Consider the following 20,467-nt stretch of genomic DNA (forward strand, 5'->3'; position numbering starts at 1 on the left):
AAGAGACAAAGAGCAGTGCACTACAGAGGAGAGACAGAGAGCCATGCATAGCTGAAGAGAGACAGAGATCCATTCACTGCTGAGGAGAGACAGAGAGCAGTGCACTGCTGAGGAGAGACAGAGCTGTGCGCTTCTGAGAGACAGAGACCCGTACACTGCTGAGGAGAGACAGAGAGCAGTGCACTGCAGAGGAGAGACAGAGAGCAGTGCACTACAGAGGAGAGACAGAGAGCCATGCATAGCTGAGGAGAGACAGAGAGCAGTGCACTGCTGAAGAGAGACAGAGAGCAGTGCACTGCTGACGAGAGACAGAGAGACCGAGTAGCTAGCAGACCGGGCTCCAGGATGGGGGACTTAGAGGGCCCCGAAGAAGTATGGGTGGGCCATCGAGATGAGAGAGGTGTCTGAGAGCCGGGTATGACCGTGCTGCATGGTCTTATATGGGTATGAGATGCACACCATACTAACTGCTGGGCTCTCTTTACTAGTTTTAACTGTGTATTTCTATAGGTTTAAACATATGGGCTTGCTCTCTTCTGCTCTCTCCAACTCCCCTCCTTTCTCTCTGTCTCAGCCTTCTCTCTCCTAACTTCACCCTCCTTTCTCTCCACCTCACCTTTCTGTCCAGCTCACCTCACCCTCTATACCTCCCACCTCACTTTTAGCACCACATCGTCCTCTCTCTCCACCGGATTCCCTGGTGTGCCCTCCTCTTTGTTAACTTCACCTGGTATTTCTCTCACCTCACCCTCCCCCCTTTTCACCTTATCTTACTTTCACTCTCTTCTGCCCTCGCCAGACTCTCACTGTCACTTTACTCTCACTCCACTACACCCTTCTGTTTTTGTCTCACCCATCTCTCTCCATCCCGCCCTCCACTCTCTTCCTCACCATCCTCTCTCTTCCTTGCCCTTCTCTCTCTTTCTCACCCTCTGCTTTCTCTTACGCCTCCTATCTTTCCAACTCGTCCTCCGTCTCTGCCCCTCCATCCTCTTTTGCTTCTCACCATCATCCCTCCCGCCTCAGCCTCTTCCCTATTTCCCTCCCATGTGTCTGCTTCACCTTCCCCTCTCTTCACCTCACCCTACTCTCTCTCCACCTCACTGTCTTCTGTCAGCCTCACCTTCACTGCTGCTGCCCAGGTGGTAATGATCTAGTGTGTGTAAAGGCATGAGGGGTGTGCACGTGCTGTGTGAGTGCATAAGTGCGTATAATCGGACCTGGCACTTCTCTGCATCTGTTCTTCAACTGTGAAAATAGCTTTTGGGGCTTTGCCCCTGTAGAGACATGGTAACGTTACCTTTCTATGTGTCCCACTTTCAAAATACCATGCACCCTACCTGTGGGCAACAATGCCCAAAGGGTGACTTCATATTTAAAAGGGATTTTCTCAGTTTAGGAGTAGTAAAGTTCTAACTTCACTACTCCTAAACTGAGAAAAATCCTAACTTTAAGAATTTCGGTATACACAGAAGGCATTTAAGAGTCCTAAAGTTAAGAGTCCTAACTTTACTAATCATAAACTGAGAAAAATCCTAACTTTAAGACTTTCGGTATTCACAGAAGGCATTTAGGAGTCCTAAAGTTAGGACTCCTAACTTCTGTGAATACCGAAATGAGTAAGTGCCTTCTGTGAATACCAAAATGGTAGTAAGTTTAGGATTTTGTCTTAAGTTAGTTCTGTGAATCGAGCATCTCTGCAGCAAGTGCATTAACACAAGATATTATTTTATCAGTTTATGTTCGGAAGACAGTATAGGGTACTATAATCAGGGCCACTGGAATTGTTCAGTGGTGGAGGGACAATTATGCAGCAGGGTTGGCTAAATTATGCCGCATAACGCTGGGCAGATTTACATGATTATTTTATCATTGTTTACATATGTTAACACTGTCTAGAAAAAGCTCCATCTCTATAGTACCAGTTTAAATTACAACTACGGCATAACCAGCCGAATGCAGACCAGTGACCCCGTGCAAAGGGCCTTCCACTGTGCAGCAACGTCACCACATTTTTATAACTTGTGATCCCTTTAAGATGGCTGTTTGTTAAAATCTGCAAATTTTGCAGCAGATGAAGGATTATGTGGCAAATTCATAATTACACATAAAATGCTATGTCAGCAGAATTGCATAATTCCAGTGGCCCTGACTATATTCCATTTCTGTCTATGCATGGGGCACAATGAGAGAATTTGTTGGGAGGGACTAGATGTGCGGGCACTGGTGCCTCAAAGTGGCATCTCTGAGTGCTTCTAATTATATTAGCGAGCTCCGCCTTCTGAGAATAAATTGGTAATGACAGTAGGCAGGACAACGGCGGCACAGGCGGCCAGCGCTGCCAGGGAATTGTTGGCATCACTTTTATTTATATAATAGGCACTTGCAGTGCTCCTTCCCGTTGTGTATCTGTGTTGTGTTAGTGAAACTTGACAAGCTTTTTCACTTAGGAAGAGTGAAAACTTTGCAATTATCAGTTTTTTTTGCTTAACTTGACGCCATTAACAGGACCGCTGGAATGATGCAATTCTGCGGCAGCCGCGTACTCCGCAAATTATGGTTTTGACACATTTGCCAGATATTCCCTCAGCAGCTGCAGGTTTGCATACTTTAGGAAAACAAAATGTGGTTTCTACCTCAAAAGGATCGAAAGTTACTAAAAACGCAGTGACGTGTTATGGAAAGCCCGTCACAAATTATGACGGGCCACCTTTCTGTCGCCTGTTGCTGTATTTCAGTGTCAAATATAATTTACGTGTCAATCTGCAGGGTTTGTCTAAATCCTGTTCCCTAATAATCTGGGTTCATGCCTACTTCTCTCTTCGTCACTACCCCAGCTTCTTTCTAGTCTCCCTTCCTGGTGATGTGAGACTTTTCCAAGGAAGTTTCTCCAGCTATGGAGTACCCAGACCTCACTGATCCACCGGAGAATTGACTAGAATCTCAAGAGATGAAGCCCCTCACTTGGGGTGACCAGCGTACCCCAAGGTCCTCCCCTCTCTTGTTTTTCCGACAGGCCTTACGTACACCTTGGTGCCTACAGACATCCCCAGTTCAACCTGAGAGACAACAATATGCTCCAAGGGTACACATCTGTCTTGAGAACAGACCACAAACCACCCTCATTACTACAAGGTGGCCTCTTGTACCACACATGGCATCAGAGAGACAAAATACGCTCGACTGCATGCCAGGAGATTGTGTTGAAATATATTGTGTTACAGAAATATTGCAACCAAAATATGAACTACCATGAGGCTGTGAAGGCAAGATATATAGGTAAAGATACATTTATTATTCTTAACTCCACACTTACATACTTTGAAGATATATATTGCACACTATTTAAAAAAGAATATTCTGGTAAAATACTTAACAATCGCAGTCGTGTATAACAAGTGTCTCACTTTGCACTGCCTCCTTCTGTGCCCTCTTCTCACATTTATGGCACACTTACTGATGAATGAAAACTTATGTATATTTTAATACAACTTTTGAAAAGCGTGACTGCTAGATGTGCAGTCACTGCATACACTTAAGCCTGTGTAGAACTTCCGGTGAGCGGGTCGTTTGCACAAAATTGTTCTCGGTTGTGGTGTGCTTGAAACCTAAGAGCACAGGCTCCGGTTGTAGAAACGTCATCACGTGGCCGACGTGCGGCCAGGGTCGTTAGAGCACAGGAAGTGTTTCTTAACAAGGGGGAAAGATGGTGCAAGTCTGCAGCAAACCGCAGTGGTGTGATGGGGCGGAGACATGCATGTGTGTGAGAGACAGTTCTGGCATCCCACTGGCCGTGCCCTGTGGTTCTACTAAGTTCAAGGAAACTATGGTAGGTACTTGGCACCATCACATAGGGGGCAACACCCCTAAAGGAATACAAGAAGGCTCTGAGTAGGCATCTAAGAGATAGCATATGGTCAGCAAATCGGGAAAAATCCTGGGCAGAACCACAGTTATCGTTAATACACAGAGGTAACAAGAAGCATTACTAGGTGTGGGGTTCTGAGTTAGCTCTCAAGAGGGGGCGAGCTAAGCTAAACTAAGAGAATTATCACCGAATACCTTGCAACTCAAACTGATCCTGACACAAGGAAGGGACATTGTTAACAAGAACTTACAATGACTAGTTCCACACAAAACACAGACTGGAGAAAATATAAAAATCACACATTTCCATACATTTCTCCTTGCAAAATTTTGGACCCGCATTTAAATGTCAAATCCAGCCAGCCTTACGACCCATGTACAGGAGGGGCTTTCCAACTTTACTATTCTAACTCACACTGGAGCATGTATGGACGAAAGTTCCCATTTTCATTGGGCTGTATTTACATATAGTCAAGATATTGGTGGCCTTTGGAGTCTGAGGACCTTAGTGTTCGGCGGACAGGTTCCTCCGTCACAACTTGGCGGATATCCTGCGCGCCTTATTACAAGCGTATTAGGATATAAAGCACTTGTAATACGATGGATGTGCCATCCGCCAAAATAGAAGTGAATTAGTATGTAATGCACTTGTAATTCAACGGACCAGATATTCGTCATATTGTGATGGTGTAACCCGATACTTCTTACGTTGTGACGGAGTAACCCGTATACTTGTCATATTGTGACGGAGTAAACAATCAATCAATACGGATTTATAAAGCGCTGCAAACCACCCGTGAGGGTCTGAAGGAGCTGGAGTTGTGAGCTGCTTCGCAGTGAGAAAGAAGAAACCACTCAGAGAAATGGGGGAAAAGGAAAAAGAAAGCAGTAAAAAAAACAAAGCAAAAGCAGGAGAAAGCACTCAGAAAAACGGGGAGAAAGTCAGGATAAAGCAGTGAAAAACGAGGCAGAAGCAGGAGAAAGCACTCAGAAAAACAGGGAGAAAGTAAGGATAAAGCAGTGAAAAACGAGGCAGAAGCAGGAGAAAGCACTCAGAAAAACAGGGAGAAAGTCAGGATAAAGCAGTGAAAAACAAGGCAGAAGCAGGAGAAAGCACTCAGAAAAACGGGGAGAAAGGAAGGAGAACGCATAAAAAAGAGGCAAAAGTAGGAGAAAGCACACAAAGACAGGGAGAAAGTAAGGATAAAGCAGTGAAAAACAAGGCAGAAGCAGGAGAAAGCACTCAGAAAAACGGGGAGAAAGTCAGGATAAAGCAGTGAAAAACGAGGCAGAAGCAGGAGAAAGCACTCAGAAAAACGGGGAGAAAGTCAGGATAAAGCAGTGAAAAACGAGGCAGAAGCAGGAGAAAGCACTCAGAAAAACGGGGAGAAAGTCAGGATAAAGCAGTGAAAAACGAGGCAGAAGCAGGAGAAAGCACTCAGAAAAACAGGGAGAAAGTAAGGATAAAGCAGTGAAAAACAAGGCAGAAGCAGGAGAAAGCACTCAGAAAAACGGGGAGAAAGGAAGGAGAACGCATAAAAAAGAGGCAAAAGTAGGAGAAAGCACACAAAGACAGGGAGAAAGTAAGGATAAAGCAGTGAAAAACAAGGCAGAAGCAGGAGAAAGCACTCAGAAAAACGGGGAGAAAGTCAGGATAAAGCAGTGAAAAACGAGGCAGAAGCAGGAGAAAGCACTCAGAAAAACAGGGAGAAAGTAAGGATAAAGCAGTGAAAAACAAGGCAGAAGCAGGAGAAAGCACTCAGAAAAACAGGGAGAAAGTAAGGATAAAGCAGTGAAAAACAAGGCAGAAGCAGGAGAAAGCACTCAGAAAAACGGGGAGAAAGTCAGGATAAAGCAGTGAAAAACGAGGCAGAAGCAGGAGAAAGCACTCAGAAAAACGTGGGTAAAGGAAGGAGAACGCATACAAAATTAGGCACAAGTAGGAGAAAGCACACAAAGACAAGGGGAAAGAAGGAGAAAGCAGTAAAAATGAGGCAAAAGCAGGAGAAAGCACTCAGAAAACAGGGAGGAATCAGAGCAGTTCAACAGCACGGGCGAGGTGGGCCTGGAACTGCTCCATGGGGTCACACTGCAGCCTCTATGAGGTAGGTCCTGGGAGGAGGATGGTGCTGGGAGGCAGTGGGCAAGGCTAGGTGGGAGGAGGGAAAATCAGCAGAAGAGGTAAATGAGGAAAAAACAGGAAGAAAGCAGAACAAAGACGAGACAAGAGCAGAAGAAAGCACTCAAAAAACGGGAGAAAGGAAGGAGAAAGCAGTAAAAAAACAAGGCAAAAGCAGGAGCAAGCACTCAGAAAGATGGGGGGAAAAGGAAGGAGAAAGCAGTAAACAATGAGACAAAAGAAGGCGAAAGCATCCTGAAAAAACGGGGGGAAGGAAGGAGAAAGGAGTAAAAAATTAGGCTATAGCAGGAGCAAGCACTCAAAAACAGGGGAAAGGAAGGAGAAAACAGTAAAAAGTGAAGCAAAAGCAGGAGAAAGCACTCAAAAACGGTAGGAAGCTGAGCGGTGCAGCAGCACAGGAGAGCTGGGCCTAGGACCTGCAACCTAGATACTCGTCACGTTGTGAAGAAGTAACCTATCCGCTAAAGACTAAATGAGGCCCAAAGTATTTACAAAAGTTATTGTTACCAAATGGTCCTCTGCTGGGGCAATAAAGCTGAGCGGCCATAAACAAGTAAAAGAAACAAATACAAAGACCAATCAACAAAATTTGAATTAAAAAGAAGAATTTAATCAAGCTGGAACTGGAAAACATTATATAAAACTAACGGCTACTGACAGAAACCCTCATACGCCTGTAACTTCAAGTTGGTGGTAATTTGCGATTTCTTAATGAGAAATTGCACATCTTGGGTGCTTCATACATTGCTTTTAAGGAATCGCAATTTACGATTCCTTAAATGCGGACGCAAAATTAAGGAATCGCAAATTTTGCGATTCCTTAATTTTGCGATGCGATTTCAATCATACATCGCATTTTCTGAATTTTTTGTCGCAAACGCTGCTTTTTTGCGAATAGCAGCGTTTGCGACTAAAAAACAGATGATATATATGTTTATGTTTTATGGATTTATAGAGCGCATAGCTGACCGAGGGCTTCCCATGCTAATAGCTCTGTGTAGTGACTGAACGTGCTGCTTCAGTTATTGGTGAGTTAGGCACTCAATACGCTTCATAGGAGTCCTCAACCACTCGTTCTTGCACAGATACACCATTCTTCCTCCAACTGACTCATTCTTGCATTCACCCACCAACCCACCTGCAATAAAACAAACTCAACAAGCATACAGAAGATACATTAAAAGAATATATGTGAAGCGAGCGGTGTCGCGGACCTGTCTCGGAGAGCTGCGAAATGCTCCAAATATAAAGAATAGAAGGAGGATCTAAGAAAGGTAAAAGAAGGAAATCTAACTGGCCCACTATAAGCACGCTCGTTTTCAGACAGATTTGCACCTGTAACTAGACAAAATGCAGTCAATGACTGAACAATTGAGTCAACAGCAGAAATGGGCTAAACATTGCCCCACTCGGTGTGCCATCAAGGGGGAAACAGAATGGTAGGATACTCGAAGGGGCAGAAGAGGGCTGCCGTAAGGCAGACAACTCCACCTGTCACACCCTCCTGTGAACATGCATCTAGCAAGGATTATCACAGTGCAAATCGTCAACCCCAGGGTTTATCACTAGAGCAAATCTTCAACCCCCACGGTTCATCAAAGGAGCAAATCTTCAACCCCCATGGTCTATCACTAGAGCAAATCTTCAACCCCCACGGTTCATCAAAGGAGCAAATCTTCAACCCCCAGGGTTTATCAAAGGAGCAAATCTTCAACCCCTAAGGTCTATCACTGGAGCAAATCTTCAACCCCCAGGGTCTATCACTGGAGCAAATCTTCAACCCCCAAGGTTTATCAAAGGAGCAAATCTACAACCCCCAAGGTTTATCAAAGGAGCAAATCTTCAACCCCCAGGGTTTATCAAAGGAGCAAATCTACAACCCCCAAGGTTTATCAAAGGAGCAAATCTTCAACCCCCAGGGTTTATCAAAGGAGCAAATCTTCAACCCTCAGGGTTTATCGAAGGAGCAAATCTTCAACCCTGAGGGTTTATCACAAGCAAATCTTCAACCCTCAGGGTTTATCGAAGGAGCAAATCTTCAACCCCCAGGGTTTATCGAAAGAGCAAATCTTCAACCCTCAGGGTTTATCGAAGGAGCAAATCTACAACCCTCAGGGTTTATCAAAGGAGCAAATCTTCAACCCCCAGGGTTTATCGAAGGAGCAAATCTTCAACCCTCAGGGTTTATCAAAGGAGCAAATCTTCAACCCCCAGGGTTTATCAAAGGAGCAAATCTTCAACCCCCAGGGATTATCACAAGCAAATCTTCAACCCCCTGGGTTTATCGAAGGAGCTAATCTTCAACCCTCAGGGTTTATCAAAGGAGCAAATCTTCAACCCCTAGGGTTTATCACTGGAGCAAATCTTCAACCCTCAGGGTTTATCAAAGGAGCAAATCTACAACCCCCAAGGTTTATCAAAGGAGCAAATCTTCAACCCTCAGGGTTTATCAAAGGAGCAAATCTTCAACCCCCAGGGTTTATCGAAGGAGCAAATCTTCAACCTCAGGGTTTATCGAATGAGCAAATCTTCAACCCCCAGGGTTCATCACAGGAGCAAATCTTCAACCCCCAGGGTTTATCGAAGGAGCAAATCTTCAAGCCTCATGGTTTATCGAAGGAGCAAATCTTCAACCCTCTGTGTTTATCAAAGGAGCAAATCTTCAACCCCCAGGGTTTATCAAAGGAGCAAATCTTCAACCCCTAGGGTTTATCACTGGAACAAATCTTCAACCCCCAGGGTTGATCAACGGAGCAAATCTACAACCCCCAGGGTTTATCAAAGGAGCAAATCTTCAACCCTCAGGATTTATCAAAGGAGCAAATCTTCAACCCCCAGGATTTATCAAAGGAGCAAATCTACAACCCCCAGGGTTTATCAAAGGAGCAAATCTTCAACCCTCAGGATTTATCAAAGGAGCAAATCTACAACCCCCTGGGTTTATCAAAGGAGCAAATCTTCAACCCTCAGGATTTATTGAAGGAGCAAATCTTCAACCCTCAGGGTTTATCAAAGGAGCAAATCTTCAATCCCCAGGGTTTATCACAAGCAAATCTTCAACCCCCAGGGTTTATCGAAGGAGCAAATCTTCAACCCCCAGGGTTTATCAAAGGAGCAAATCTTCAACCCCCAGGGTTCATCAAAGGAGCAAATCTTCATGCCCAGGGTTTATCAAAGGGTGTAACTAATGGAAAAATCTTTTCCAACTGCAGCAATATGTGAGATTCCAATGCACGTGTCATACATTTTCATAATAAAAAGATTAGGCACATGGCCTATGACAAACCTTGTTCCAGTGAACCGTTCAGACATATATTCTTTGTGGCCGGCTCGCAAGCAAAACCAACGCAGGCCTACAAGTTTTCCCAAAAGGCAAGTATCCGTATACAACCCTACAAGTATAAATCGGTACAATATACAACCCTTCCTAAAATGGCATAAGATCTCTCAAAATACAGATGTTCTATCCGAGGGTTTGTCAAAGGGAGGCATCAACATATAAACCTTTATCTGCTGAGGAAATCTGTGAGATTTGACGCAACAAGATACCTGCAAGGTTGAAGAAAGTGACATGACAATTTGCTTAAAATGCCTTGTGGCTTTGAAACCTCCTTTCCACAATAAATAATCCAGGCCACCTGTCTTTGTCATATCTTTTCATAATAAGCAGATCAGGCTTGCAGCCTTGGTCATTAGCTTGACATCATAGCCACGTCAGTCCTACTGTGCTATACGTGAGCATTCCCACAAAGCATCAAGTGCAATACAAACACTTTTTTTAGTGGAAGCACTCAACTTCTGCCCAATCAAAAGCCATTTCAGGGAAATCAACATTTAAGCAAAGTAAAAATTGATAAAATTGATATTTGTATAGCGCACTACTTACCCGCAAGGGTCTCAAGGTGCTTGTACGAATACCGCTGTGGAACCCATCCTGGCTTTCCCTGTGAGACGTCCACTCCTGGGCCCCCCCAGGGTGAAGGCCAGGCATCCTTAGCGGTGTGGGGGCCGTTGTAGAGATTAAGCAAGCTATTGCCCAGAGTTGCAGAGTGGGACTCCATGATTGGAATAGGCACCGAGGCGAGAATTATCAGGTCCGGGGAATTTTGAGCTCAAGACCCGCCGAGGCGGGGAATTGAACCCTGGTCCCGGGCTAGACCTCTGCATCAGGGTCTGCCGCTCTAATCATTGAGCCCTCTCTCATTCAGTGATTATGTATTCATTTCAATATGGTTTCCACAGAAACACTAAAGCCATTGAAAATCATCCTTTTACATTTCATAAAATTACATACAGTTTAAAAATAACAAATAGAAAAATGTAGGCAAGCAAGAACAAATGTTCATCTTACATATTGTTATCTTACTTTTTTCCAATAAACTTGCTTTGAACTTAAAAAAAAAGTATTATTTATTACCCGTCTTTTATGGCATATTGTTATGTTTTTCCTTGCTGATTTGTATGCCTGCCAATTTTAATTGCTGTACTGTATGTTCTCTTTTTTATTCATTATGTAATTATCTCTTACATATTGTTATCTTGCTTTTTTCCAATAAACTTGCTTTGAACTTAAAAAAGAACAAATGTTCACCCAGGGTAGGTTTAACAATACATGTATTGCATCCTTGTTTTAAAAATATCGGTCTAATGAGCTTCTCTTGAAAATGCTGCAGTCCGAGATTTGGAAAAAAAACGCAGGTCATAAATCATACCATGAATGTTAAGAGTCACAGAATGGACACCAGGGGAGGGAACTCGACCCAGCCCTTTTCATCCACACATTCTGAGTGATTACTCGCCAAATCATTTTTTTTAGGTTTTCTGGACTAGCGAACAAGTGAATACCATGAAGAATATAACTGGGCAATACAGGTTTTTTTTTAACCGGAGCCAGGGTATCAAACAGTCTCTGTAATCCTTTGGAGGTAAACGCCATTAAGAGTGAAGGCCTGAATTACATGTTGGTGGAGAGGGAACTCTACGGCAATGGGGCGGAGCTCCCTCCCTGCTGACACAGTGGCCGATTTAAACATTCCTTAACCTCTTCGGTGCTCAGGACGGCCCCTGTGTGCTGAGGACAGTCGGGGGCCGTCCAAAACAAGCCCACTCATTAATTCTCCCGCATAGCACGAGAATTTGCGCAGCGCCGAAGGGGTTAAGTTTGGCCACAACGATGATTACTCCACCACCACATGGCCAGACTTCCCCAACGACCCAATGTAGTCAACAGTGGCATAGCAAGGGGAGGGCGGACCTCCCCAGGAGGCACGAGTTTTGGAGTGGCGACTGGCGCTCCCCACCCCCGCTCTTAGATTAGGCCGCCGCGGGCAGCAAACTCAGAGGCCGCCCCGGAAGGCCTAAGGCCTAACTACACCACTGGAAGTAAGGGTCATCGGAGTATTGGCTACATGTCCGTCTCCCAATCAGGATGGGTGGATATATAGCTGTGTTTTTTACTGTCTGTCATCGCCAACCAAACCTTAGTGGTAGAGGACAGTTAAAATAAAATGTTTCCTTGGCCTCGCCATGGGAGATAACTGCCATGGCAAGGGGGGGTATTATCTTTTTTGTTTTAAAAAAATCCCACTTTGGGATTTTTTTTTTTTAAGTTCAATAGTTTTATTAAGATTTTAAGAAGATAAAAACAGTTAGGTACAGTTCATAATGATACCAATATAAAAAATAAGGAAAGATCCACAAACTCATCAGAATAAGAAATAATAGCCAATAAATTGCCAAAACTCATATCTCGTAAAACAAGAATAAAAATCAAGAAACAAAGTGGCATTAGGGAATCAAAGGAACCCATGAGTGGCATCATTATTTAAAAAACAGAACGATAAAGGCGAAAGAGAAAAGGAAAGAGGACAGAAGAGAAGAAAGAAGAAAGAAAGAAGAAAGAAGAAAAAGGAAAAAGGAAGGATCTCACCGGATGGCGCAGCAAAGCAAAATACTACAGACACCAGTCAACCAGACTTCACAAAGGGATATTGATCGACCAAACCCCTTGAGGCCAAATCCATATAGGTATCTAAAGTTCTCCAAACGTTAAAAGAAATAGTGGGAATGAGATGAGCCCTATCCACAGAAGTGTGTGCACTTCTCAAGAAGGATACCCATGCCCACCATGTGTGATAAGAAACAGAAGCAAAAGACTTCCACTCCATAAGAATTACCTTAACAGCCACAGTCAATAAAAGATCCAACAATTGCATATCCGAGGTATCCAATGGCAGAGGTTCCTGGGAAGCCCAGGGTCCCAATAGGACCATAGGAAAAGAAAGATTTTGTTTTTTAAAAGAAAAAAGAAAACTGTATAGTGCAGAGCTCTGTCCTGTAGTCCTGCACCAAGCAGTGCAAAGCATTGACGAGAAGCATTGTCACGGATGTTCCTGCCAATGCTTTATGAATCTAAATGTTTTATGAATCTGGCTGGCCGTACTTCCTCCAGTGTGACGGATTCATTTATCCAGTCGCTCTGGCAGGACAGCGGGTCGCCAACGAGGATATGAATGAGGACCTAAATCATCTACATACATTAAAGTGTTTATTTCATCCTAAATTTTGGTCAATGAGTGTTGGATTTTTTATTAAAGTTAGAAATCCAGATAGATGTAAAGAGAATATTCAGCCTTGTTTTAAACTGTTGCTAACTTCAGCATGAGAGGCCTACTCATTTCCGGGTTCCAAAAGTAATTTTATCCAATTATCTGAATGGAGATGCAACACTGGACACAATAGTTCAGTCGTTATATTCAGTTTAATTAATTTATGCCACAAGGTCGATCCATCTACAATGTCAAAAGTGTTGCTAAAGTCAACAATACCACGTAAACCTTCATTTTCCAAAGAAAACATACTTTTCACTTATCATAACCAAGCACAAATATTTATGTTTGTGGAGAATCTGTCCCAAAGCCGGATAGTTCAATGGGCAAAATCTGGCATAAGTTACCACAAGTTGTTAGCGGCGTAGGAGATATTCAGCAAATAGCTTCCCTGTGAGATTTAGAAAGGCAAGCAGATGATAGCGTTTCGGTAAATTACAATTTACCACTTTATGAGGAGAGATGATGTCACTGCCCTTCCATGAATACGGAATCAAATCAACAATTAGTAATCAAATAAGGCTTTGATTACTTCAGCCCACAAGGTTGGGTTTAATTTAACTATAATTTTAGGGATGCCATTGGGACCTGGAGCTCACGCGTTATGAGATCAAGAATTATGGTTACTATCCTCTCCATTGGAATCTCTGTCGAAGGGGTCCTACGAGTGAAAGAAGCGAGCCTCGGGATCAGAGAGGGGTTTTAGTTAGAACGTAAAATTTATCAAAATATACCAGGACCAGGGCTCATCGTCTATCAGGATTGCGTTTTTAGTACAAACCTTAGCTAAGCTGTTCACAATCAGGTACCAAACTTTATGAGAAATCCCAGAAATTATCCCAGAGTGGAATGAAAACAAGAAGTTAGCTACTTTATTATCATTACATCGCTTTCTTAGTATTGCAGAGAATTTATTTTTCCACTACGTTAAATTACCTTTTAGTTCGAGTGATAATGTTGGACGATTTGGCCTGAAGAATAATTCTCTTAAAGAAGATCCTCAAAAGAACCAATATTTATTGTGTAGATGATACCACTTATTGATGGGCATATTAGCAACGGCCAGCGATAATTATCGCTGGCCATGCTTAGCGATAATTAGATTATCGCAGACTATCTCTGCTTTTTATTGTCCTGGTAGCGCGTAATTAACAACGCGTTACTCCAGGGCGATAAAAATTCCAGCGATGTTCCCTACAAAAGGGCGATAACCTTGCTGATACGACCCTGCTGTATCAGCACAATCCACCCCCTATGTTAGGGGTGGCTAAGTCTAGAATTTAGCAGACGTTGGTTCTTGGAGAAAACAGCGGTTTTCTCCAAAAACTAATGTCTGCTAAAATGCTGGGGAGCCTTGCTGATAGCGTGAACCCGCACTATTGATGTCCTGACGTGCAGTGTATGTCAGGAACGCTCACTTTGCATCTCATTAGAAATGCAGAGGTAGGCGTAGTGCAAAAGGGTGCTAACATGTGATTGTGCATGTTAGCACCCTCTTGTAAATAGGGCGATATTTTTATTTCCGCTTTTTTGGCTTTTTAAGCCAAAACAGCGGAGCTAAAGCCCTTGTAAATATGCCCCTGAGTGTTGTAACTATGACAATTTATCATTGACTAAGTCTTCATTCTAAATATATATACGATTTGAGCGACATCTTAATTGAAAAGGAGTTGCTACTGATCCCTGAGGTAAAACATCATATAAAGGAGATGTAAAGCTGAGGGTGATCACTCCAAGAATTAGGTTTAATTAAAAATGTGCGATTGAGTTTGTGCCTGGATAACGAATGAAGATATATCCATGACGTATGAATACTTCTTTGCCGGGTGTGATTACCAGATTCCACATCCCTGGATCTATCATTAATTAGGGCCAGGTTTAGCTCAAGGATCCAAGCTAATAAGATGTTTCTTTGACCATCACATTCGTATTTGGTATAATAGGCGCTGCCAAATCCCTTACAGTGTTTACGTCCACAAAATCCCCTTTCTTATATTCTAATGCGGGGACTCTGGTGGTGAAATCACCTGTAACTACTAAAACCGCATTGGGAAATAACTCATCGAGTCTTCGTAAAACATCATGGAGCACAGATAATGAAGATTCAAATTTACAGGAGGGAGAGAAATTAACACTGCAAAAAAAACAAATCCATGCAAGACACCATTTGAATTGAATTCAATAGAAGTACAACCTGAGACATAGGCCGACTGCAACTGAGCAGGCCTGGGACCTTAGAGAGGAATTCATTTACAAGGGCACAAGAAGTGTCTATATCCATCTTCTGAAAAGAGAAGCTGTGCTCCCAGACCAAAGATGATAAAAGTTCTGGATAAAAATGCACTCAAGACTCCTGGACTTCCTCCTTAGCTTTAAAATGAAAGGTCAGTACAACCAACTCAACGTCGTTTGTAGCAATATGCCTCAATTCATAAATATTGAAAAAAAAGTTTCAAAATAGTTCGAGGATTCTTGGCAGAACGGGATAAACCTCAGTGAATTATGCACAGAGTGTAATCATGCGCACGAGTGGTTACTTGGCTCTCAAAATTAAGGTTTGTAAAGGAGAATTCACCTTTCCCTATCAGGGTCTCCACTGGGGGGTACAAAATATTGACTTTGGGGTTTAAGGTAACTTTTTCCTCCTTTTCTTGAATGTAATTACTGTTAAGGGCACAGCCCAACCATACCCTCTTGAACTGTCAATAAGAAAGGACACGTTGTTGCTTCCCATGTCTGGGGAAGAGACTCCTTTCCGCACATAAACAATCACCCCTGCAAAGCAGGCGCCCTTGCTCTATGGCACAAGGGTGTCTGTGTCGGCTCTGGGCAGCTATTTTTAGCAGCATCGCTTGGAGAAACACAAGGGTGCGGCATATCCTTGTAAATACGGCGCATCCCTGCATTTTGGAAATGGCGCACCGATGCGCTGCATCATTTGGTGTAGCGCAGCATTGCTCCATGTAAATATGCCACTCAATCCCACAAAGACAGAGGGGCAAATGTATCTAAGAGTTACCCGGCACAGCTAGTCCTCTAGCTGCTGCGAGACAGGGAAAGGGCAGGAGTGGGCCATATTTATCACAATATTGCGCATTCCTGTCTTTTCACCCGTGCTGGTGCACAACGGGCTGCCTGGCACCAATGCAGTCACCCTTGCACAGTTGTGCAAGGGAGCTGCGTTGCATGCAGGATTGTTATTGCGCAGGAAGGGGGCCTTCCTGCACTAAAACAATCCCCGGGGGCATTTTCCTTTACGTGTGCTGCAGATGCAGCGCATAGAAAGAGGGAGCAACAGGGAGAAATAAAGACATTTCTCCCCGATACACCTCCCCTGGGCAGGCGCAGCATTTTGACGCATTCCCAGGTCTACTTGCAACGATAAGTCTGGAAATGCGTCAAAATCCATGGGAGTTGCGTGGGACATCTATGCAATGCACATGGAACCCCTCCCTGGGGCAGAGTAACGCAACACAGCAATTTGTGCTGCGTTGCATTACACTCACACATTGGGGCATGAAGGCATGAATGCCAGGCGTAGACACTCACACAAAGGGGTATGGAGACTTGAATGCCAGGCGTGCACACTCACACAAAGGGGTATGGAGACTTGAATGCCAGGCCTAGACACTCACACAAAGGGGTATGGAGACTTGAATGCCAGGCGTGGACACTCACACATTGGGATATGGAGGCTTGAATGCCAGGCGTGGACACTCACACATTGGGGTCTGGAGGCTTGAATGCCAGGCGTGGACACTCACACATTGGGGTATGGAGACTTGAATGCGAGGCGTAGACACTCACACATTGGGGTATGGAGGCTTGAATGCCAGGTGTGCACACTCACACATTGGGGTATGGAGGCTTGAATGCCAGGTGTCGATACTCACACATTGGGGTATGGAGGCTTGAATGCCAGGCGTGGACACTCACTCATTGGGGTATGGAGGCGTGGATGCCAGGCGTGGACACTCACACATTGGGGCATGAAGGCGTGGATGCCAGGCGTGGACACTCACACATTGGGGTATGGAGGCTTGAATGCCAGGCGTGGACACTCACACATTGCGGTATGGAGGCTTGAATGCCAGGCGTGGACACTCAGACATTGCGGTATGGAGGCTTTAATGCCAGGGGTGGACACTCACACAAAGGGGTACGGAGGCGTGGATGCCAGGCGTGGACACTCACACATTGCGGTATGGAGGCTTGAATGCCAGGCGTGGACACTCACACATTGCGGTATGGAGGCTTGAATGCCAGGCGTGGACACTCACACATTGGGGTATGGAGGCTTGAATGCCAGGTGTGCACACTCACACGAAGGGGTATGGAGGCTTGAATGCCAGGTGTGGACACTCACACATTGAGGCATAGAGGCTTGAATGCCAGCCGTGGACACTCACACATTGGGGCATAGAGGCTTGAATGCCAGGCGTGGACACTCACACATTGGGGTAAGGAGGCTTGAATGCCAGGCGTGGACACTCACACATTGGGGTATGGAGACTTCAATTCCAGGCATGCACACTCACACAAAGGGGCATGGAGGCGTGGATGCCAGGCATAGACACTCACACATTGGGGTATGGAGGCTTGAATGCCAGGCGTGCACACTCACACAAAGGAATATGGAGACTTGAATGCCAGGCGTGGACACTCACACATTGGGGTATGGAGGCTTGAATGCCAGGCGTGGACACTCACACATTGGGATATGGAGGCTTGAATGCCAGGCGCGGACACTCACTCATTGGGGTATGGAGGCTTGAATGCCAGGTGTGGACACTCACACATTGGGATATGGAGGCTTGAATGCCAGGCGTGGGCACTCACACAAAGGGGTATGGAGGCGTGGATGCCAGGCGTGGACACTCACACATTGTGGTATGGAGGCTTGAATGCCAGGCGTGGGGACACACACATTGCGGACACTCACACATTGAGGCATAGACGATTGAATGCCAGGCGTGGACACTCACACATTGAGGCATAGAGGCTTGAATGCCAGGCGTGGACACTCACACATTGGGGTAGGGAGGCTTGAATGCCAGGTGTGGACACTCACACATTGGGGTATGGAGGCTTGAATGCCAGGCGTGGACACTCACACATTGGGGTAGGGAGGCTTGAATGCCAGGCGTGGACACACACATTGGGGTATGGAGGCTTGAATGCAAGGCGTGGACACTCACACATTGGGGTATGGAGGCTTGAATGCCAGGCGTGGACACTCACACAAAGGGGTATGGAGACTTGAATGCGAGGCATGGACACTCACACATTGGGGTATAGAGGCTTGAATGCCAGGCGTGCACACTCACACAAAGGGGTATGCACTTGAATGCCAGGCGTGGACACTCACACATTGGGGTATGGAGGCTTGAATTCCAGGCGTGCACACTCACACAAAGGGGTATGGAGACTTGAATGCCAGGCGTGGACACTCACACATTGGGGTATGGAGGCTTGAATGCCAGCCGTGGACACTCACACATTGGGGTATGGAGGCTTGAATGCAAGGCGTGGACACTCACACATTGGGGTATGGAGGCTTGAATGCCAGGCGTGGACACTCACACATTGGGGTATGGAGGCTTGAATGCCAGGTGTGGACACACACATTGGGGTATGGAGGCTTGAATGCAAGGCGTGGACACTCACACATTGGGGTATGGAGGCTTGAATGCCAGGCGTGGACACTCACACATTGGGGTATGGAGGCTTGAATGCCAGGTGTGGACACACACATTGGGGTATGGAGGCTTGAATGCAAGGCGAGGACACTCACACATTGGGGTATGGAGGCTTGAATGCCAGGCGTGGACAGTCACACATTGGGGTAGGGAGGCTTGAATGCCAGGCATGGACACACACATTGGGGTATGGAGGCTTGAATGCAAGGCATGGACACTCACACATTGGGGTATGGAGGCTTGAATGCCAGGCGTGGACACTCACACATTGGGGTATGGAGGCTTGAATGCCAGGCGTGGACACTCACACAAAGGGGTATGGAGACTTGAATGCGAGGCATGGACACTCACACATTGGGGTATAGAGGCTTGAATGCCAGGTGTGCACACTCACACAAAGGGGTATGCACTTGAATGCCAGGCGTGGACACTCACACATTGGGGTATGGAGGCTTGAATTCCAGGCGTGCACACTCACACAAAGGGGTATGGAGACTTGAATGCTAGGCATAGACACTCACACAAAGGGGTATAGAGACTTGAATGCCAGGCGTAGACACTCACACATTGGGGTATGGAGGCTTGAATGCCAGGCGTAGACACTCACACAAAGGGGTATAGAGACTTGAATGCCAGGCGTAGACACTCACACATTGGGGTATGGAGGCTTGAATGCCAGGCGTGGACACTCACACATTGGGGTATGGAGGCTTGAATGCCAGGCGTGGACACTCACACATTGGGGTATGGAGGCTTGAATGCCAGGCGTGGACACTCACACATTGGGGTAGGGAGGCTTGAATGCCAGGCGTGGAAACTCACACATTGGGGTATGGAGGCTTGAATGCAAGGCGTGGACACTCACACATTGGGGTATGGAGGTTTGAATGCCAGGCGTGGACACTCACACATTGGGGTATGGAGGCTTGAATGCCAGGCGTGGACACTCACACATTGGGGTATGGAGGCTTGAATGCCAGGCGTGGACACTCACACATTGTGGTATGGAGGCTTGAATGCCAGGCGTGGACACTCACACATTGGGGTATGGAGGCTTGAATGCCAGGCGTGGACACTCACACATTGGGGTATGGAGGCTTGAATGCAAGGTGTGGACACTCACACATTGGGGTATGGAGGCTTGAATGCCAGGCGTGGACACTCACACATTGGGGTATGGAGGCTTGAATGCCAGGCGTGGACACTCACACATTGGGGTATGGAGGCTTGAATGCCAGGCGTGGACACTCACACATTGGGGTATGGAGGCGTGGATGCCAGGCGTGGACACTCACACATTGGGGCATAGACGCTTGAATGCCAGGCGTGGACACTCACACATTGGGGTATGGAGGCGTGGATGCCAGGCGTGGACACTCACACATTGGGGCATAGACGCTTGAATGCCAGGTGTGGACACTCACACATTGGGGCATAGACGCTTGAATGCCAGGCGTGGACACTCACACATTGGGCATAGACGCTTGAATGCCAGGCGTGAACACCCACACATTGGGGTATGGAGGCTTGAATTCCAGGCGTGGACACTCACACATTGGGGTATGGAGGCTTGAATGCCAGGCGTGGACACTCACACAAAGGGGTATGGAGGCGTGGATGCCAGGCATGGACACTCACACATTGCGGTATGGAGGCTTGAATGCCAGGCGTGGACACTCACACATTGAGGCATAGACGATTGAATGCCAGGCGTGGACACTCACACATTGAGGCATAGAGGCTTGAATGCCAGGCGTGGACACTCACACATTGAGGCATAGAGGCTTGAATGCCAGGCGTGCACACTCACACAAAGGGGTATGGAGACTTGAATGCCAGGCGTAGACACTCACACAAAGGGGTATAGAGACTTGAATGCCAGGCGTAGACACTCACACATTGAGGAATAGACGATTGAATGCCAGGCGTGGACACTCACACATTGAGGCATAGAGGCTTGAATACCAGGCGTGCACACTCACACAAAGGGGTATGCACTTGAATGCCAGGCGTGGACACTCACACATTGGGGTATGGAGGCTTGAAATCCAGGCGTGCACACTCACACAAAGGGGTATGGAGACTTGAATGCCAGGCGTAGACACTCACACAAAGGGGTATAGAGACTTGAATGCCAGGCGTAGACACTCAGA

The 20,467-nt window shown here is 45.9% G+C and overlaps 1 protein-coding gene across 2 annotated transcripts in view; it reads right to left on the reverse strand.

The window, feature by feature from the left end:
• Nucleotides 1-20,467, reverse strand: part of SEPTIN5 (septin 5) — a 333,604-nt gene that overhangs the window by 205,166 nt on the left and 107,971 nt on the right. The window lies entirely within an intron of this gene.

The sequence above is a fragment of the Lissotriton vulgaris genome, chromosome 11, assembly GCF_964263255.1.
Source record: "Lissotriton vulgaris chromosome 11, aLisVul1.2, whole genome shotgun sequence".
NCBI lineage: Eukaryota > Metazoa > Chordata > Amphibia > Caudata > Salamandridae > Lissotriton > Lissotriton vulgaris.